Consider the following 5,760-nt stretch of genomic DNA (forward strand, 5'->3'; position numbering starts at 1 on the left):
TGTCACATTTAATTTATCCATTACCCTTTTGATGGATATTTAGATTGCTTTCAATTTCTTGAATGTCTATACTCTAAGCCTATACTCTAGTGTCCAGAGAAACTTGATTACATGTACTAGGACTAGGAGATGTACAAGAATATTTGCAGGAGTAGGGGCACCTGAGTGTCTCAGTCAGTTAAGTGTCTGACTTTGGCTCAGGTCATGATCTCATGGTTCATGGGTTCAAGCCCCGCATAGGATAGCTCAGAGCCTAGAGCCTGGAGCCTGCTTCAGGTTCTGTGTCTCCTTCTCTCTCTGCCCCTCCCTCCACTCATGCTCTGTCCCTCTCTCTCTGTCCCTCTCTGTCCCTCTCTCTCTGAAGTCGGTGCTTAACTGACTGAGCCACCCAGTGCCCCTAATATTCAACCAATTTTTAAATGCACATAACTTTCAACTCAAAAACCACTTCTAGAAATTTAATCCTATAATATGTGCAATCTTAGCACACGTGCAAAGAAGTATCAATATTTATTGCAGTATTTACACTAGCATATATACTGGAAACAACTTAAAGGTCCATTAAGAGAAAACTTCTTAAATAAATTATGGTCAATCTATGCAATGGATACCTTAATGGACAGACTTGAAAATAGCCCCCAATTATCTCTGCCTCCTGGTACTTGTGCCCAGTGTAATCCCCTCCCCTTTAGTGTGGGTGGGACATGTGACTTCCTTCTAATATACAGAATGGGGTAAAGGTGGCAGGAGGTCACTTCCATGATTACATCACATAACATATCTGTCTTGCTAGCAGACTCTCTCCCTTGCTGACTTTGATGTCTGCTTCTCTGTTGTGAGTTACCTTACGGAAAGGCTTACATAGCAAGGAACTGAGGGTCACCTCCACCCAACAATCAGCAAGAAACTGAGGCCGTCAGTTCAACAACCCACAAAGAACTGCATTCTGCCAAAAACTGTGAGTATGAAAGCAGATCCGTCCCTAGTCAAACCTTGAGATGAGAACATAGCTCCAAGGTGTCACTAAAGCCTGTGAGATACCCCAAAGCAGAGGACCAATAAGCTCGGCCTGGATTCCTGACCTACAATTTTGAGATAAGAGATATCCTTTTTTCAGGCACAAAGTTTATTATGCAGCAACAGATAACTGATACAGATATGCTGCTATTAAAAGCATGATGTATAGGGCACCTGGGTGGCTCAATCGGTTAAGCATCCGGCTTCCTCGGGTCATGATCTCACGGTTCCTGGGTTCGAGCCTCGCGTCGGCTCTGAGCTGACAGCTAGCTCAGAGCCTGGAGCCTGCTTTGGATTCTGTGACTCTCTCTCTCTCTGACCCTCCCCTGCTCACACTGTCTTTGTCTCTCAAAAATAAATAAAAAACATAAAAAAAAATTTAAAGCATGATGTAATTTTATATATACTGATGATGGAATGAGCTCCAAAATATATTAAGGAAGAAAAAAGCAAGGTCATAACAATGTGTGGAATGGTATTGTTTGTACGCATATAAACACTTGTTGATGCATAGAATATGTCTGGTATCTCTGGAATGATATAAGATATTGATAGCAATGGTTGTCCTGTTGGCAGGGGAACTGGGTGGCTGGGGACTTCTTGAATTTTGCTCCATGTATATGAACATGCAATTCAGAAAATTTTAAACCCTTTTGTTCCCATAGTACTCAAAATAAAAATTTAATTTCTTACAATGGCCTAAAAGACCCTGCATGACTTGGGCCTTACCTACTTCTCCAACTTCAGCCCATGCCACTTGTTCTGGCTTTCAGGACACTCCAATCACTGGAATATAAATTCCTTGAAGGCATTTATTTACCTTATGATCTCTAGCACCTAGCATAATAAAAAATACTCAGTAGGAATCCAGTGAATATTTTTTGTAATTTTTTAAAGTTTTATTTTGAGAGAGAGAGAACACAAGCATACACATCCGTGGGGGAGGAGCAGAGAGAGGGAGAGAGAATCCCAAGCAAACTCCTCACTGTCCACCTAGAGCCCAATGTAGGACTTGCTCTCACCAGCCGTGAGATCATGATATGAGCCAAAATCAAGAGTTGGATGCTTAACCGACTAAGCCACCCAGGTGCTCCAGTGAATTTTTTTTGAAGAAATAATAAATAAATTTGATTCCCAAAGTTTTAGGAAGGGTAAAAGAGGTAATGCCTGAAAGAGTACTTGACACTCAACAAGGCGACACAACATGGGATTGCCCCTTTGTGTATTACTTGAAAGCCTGTTGTAATGGGCATAGGACCTCATTATATCCCTCCAGAGACTGACTCATACAAGTCAGAGGAAGAAAAATATTAATTCAGCATTAAATGCCCTAAGAAGCATGGGAGGAGCTGTTTTATGAAGTGGCGAATGCTTCCATAATGCCCATTGTCAGGAAAACTGTTAAAAATGTGCCCTGAGTTACCCTCTGAGAGCCTTTCTAGGATCCTAGAGTTCTATGATTCTGTACATAGGTATATTTTGGGTCCTGTCCTTTCCATAGGAAACAGGTGTATTGTTTTTTTAAAAATATTTTTTATAGTTTACTTATTTTGAGAGAGTGAGCATGAGTGGGGGAGGGGCAGAGAGGAAGGGAGAGAGAATCCAAAGCAGGCTCCACACTGTCAGCATGAAGCCCGATGTGGGGCCCGATCTCATGGACCATGAGATCATGACCTGAGCCAAAGTCAGACACTTAAACTGACTTAGCCACCCAGGTGCCCCTATTGTTTTTATTTCTGACTCCTGGTACCAAATCAAACAAAAAAATTTGGCACATTTATCAATCTTTCTATTAAACGGGGATGCTGAATATGGGACTTCATTGTGAGATACTAATGGCTGTACTGATTCAAGTTTTTGAGGTTTTAAGTTTGTTCTAATCTCAGCTGCCATTAACACAGTAGCCTGTTTCTTTGAAGCACAAGAAATGGGATAGAGGGGTCAAAAGATTCGCTTTTTACCAGTCATGATGGAAATGTAATTTCATCAAACTACCATAGAGTAGTTTTTCAAAGGCCATATTTTATTGGAATGTGTTTCTGCTCCATTAACTGCAAACAGCCACGTAGACTATATGCAGGGGGCAGTTCTCTGACACTGAAGGGCTTCCTTCAGGAAGAGTAGCTTCGGGTAGAGGTGATTGACAAGGACACCATCCCAGGGTCAGGCTGGAAAGGCAGGGCATCTTCCTGGGAGCCCACTGCTGGTGGTGGCTCTACTCCCCTGCCTGGCTAAAGATACTGGGTCCAACAGTACCAAGTCCCTGTCATCTTTCTTTTCTTTTATCTTGTTAAGTCTTGGCACACTGCATATAAACAGCAGGTAAAAAAGGAGTTATTTATATGTGCTATTTAAATTTTGATGGTAACCTTAGCTTGCTCTTGACTTTACTTAATTCTAGATTTCAAAACATTCTGAAACAGCACTTTGGTTTATTTAGGAACTGCTGAAACCTAGGAATTTCTTGTTGAAAACCGGCCATATCTTGCAAAGTTTAAATATAGAAATACAAAGTATAGTACTTGGGAGAGTCCTGGGCCATAGGCAGGAGTGTGGGTTCTACTCTGTGTGGCACCAACAAGATATTCCTGTCTCTGGAGCAATTTCCTTCCTGGTAACATAAGAAGTTGAATTGCTTTATATTTTATATATATATTTATTTTGAGAGAGAGAAAGAGAGACAGCACAAGCAGGGGGAGGGGCAGAGAGAGAGGAGAGGGAATCCTAAGCAGGCTCCGTGCTGTCAGTAAGGAAATCAACATTGGGCTCAGTCAATCCCATGAGCCATGAGATCATGACCTGGGCCAAAATCAAGAGTTGGAGGCTCAATGAACTGAGCTACCCCAGGTGCCCCTTGAGGTTGAGTTGATTTAAGGAACCTCAATTTGGACTTTGAACTCTTTGGTCAAACAAAAATTTATGCAAAAACTAATATATGAAATAGATTAAAGAATAGTTGCTTCAGTGGAAGATGGGACAGGGCCCAGAGCCTCTGAGGCAACTCTCAAGAACATTCCAGGCTCTCCAGAACATCCTGGAAATCTCTGCACCACATAAGCTCTTCCAGTTCTGACATCGCAGAACAATCTACAAAGTACAATTAAATTTGGCTTTGTTGAGAGACATCCAAATTCAACTTCTAATTTCTTTTACTTTTTTTTTCTTTTTTGCTTGCACATCAGTTGGCCAAGATGTGAACTACACTGAGTCTCTCGCATTAATGCTGATATTAGTAAATACTTAGATTTTATTTTTTTTAAAGATTTTTTATGTTTATTATTGAGACAGAGACAGAGCATGAGTGGGGGAGGGGCAGAGAGAGAGGGAGACATAGAATCCAAAGCAGGCTCCAGGCTTTCAGCTGTCAGCACAGAGCTCGAATCCATAAAGTGTGAGATCATGACCTGAAGTTGGATGTCCAACCGACTGAGCCACCCAGGCGCCCCAACACTTAAATTTTAATCATGGCCTGTGTGGTATGCTTCATTCATTCAACTGTGCCAAAAACTGGGGCAATTAAGACAAGTGTGGTCTCTGCTCTCAAACTGCTAGTACTTCCTGGGGAAAAGAGATGAACGAGTTAATATTAGATGTAGACTCCCCAGCACGGGAGCACACACATGGTGAGGGTCCTCAGCTCTGGGGGATGGGGAAAGAAGGATGAGGCAGAGGAAAGGTATATTCATAAGAATATCAAGTGATATTTATTAAAGATCCATGTGTCAGGCTGCAGTCTAAATTTTTCGTGATTTTAGAGACAAGGGCGTTGAGGCAAAGGATGGCTAAATAACTTGGCTACAGATAAAAAATGACGGAGGCAGGATTTACTATCAGGCCGTGTGACTCCAGGGCCTCTATTCTTGATCACTACACTGTTCTACCTGCATATTCATACATAGGGTAGCGGTTAAGTTTAATCTTGACGAAGTATGTACAATCAGATGACAGGGTAGGAAAGTCAGCCAGGAGAGAGGAAGCAGAATGGATGAAAGGAAGGAGAGGCACAAAGCGGCATGGCACACTGGCAATTTGCAGCTGTTAGGACAGCTGGAACCTGAACCGCAAAGGGGACTGTGGGGAGGAAAATAGGCCAGAGGGGCCATGCTTCTTTGGCAAAATCTCCATCTTTATTTCCATAATGAGACTCAAAAGAAGTTTCAGAAAGTTGAGTGGACTTAAGGGATGGGATAGCTGGATTAGCATCCCAGGATGCCACTGAACTTGGACTCTGATCCTAGAGGATAAGGGGTAAATAACATGTGTGGAAAGTCCTGGTGTTGGCTAGATAAATGTTGGCTGAATTTGACTGTGCAGCAGATATTAGCCAACTGGGGACCTGGATAAAAAGGGTGTATGAAGGATTCTTCCAGAAGAGAGAGGACAAGGCCAGAATGTAAAAACCACTTAAGATTGTTCATATGATGAATGTTTAAGAAGTGGCAGACTTATTAAAACTGCAGAGTATGCTGTTAGAATAAGTGAGCTGTACAAGATGTCCTTAACTCAGTGCGAGCGTAGATGTGGTTTACGGCCTCCGCTGACAGGCCAAACCAGTTCATTAAATATTCCCCCCTGGCTTTGTGAGTATTGTCACTGTATAATTTCAATGGAAAAAAACCAAAAACCACCACCAACAAAAACCGTCTCCTGGAACAAGGTGTACAGAATGGGGACAGAACACCATCTGCTTATGTGCACACGCCAGTAGGAAAGTACAGGAGCGGATAATGATCCAGAACATTC

Source organism: Suricata suricatta, chromosome 11 (assembly GCF_006229205.1).
Source record: "Suricata suricatta isolate VVHF042 chromosome 11, meerkat_22Aug2017_6uvM2_HiC, whole genome shotgun sequence".
NCBI classification, from domain to species: domain Eukaryota; kingdom Metazoa; phylum Chordata; class Mammalia; order Carnivora; family Herpestidae; genus Suricata; species Suricata suricatta.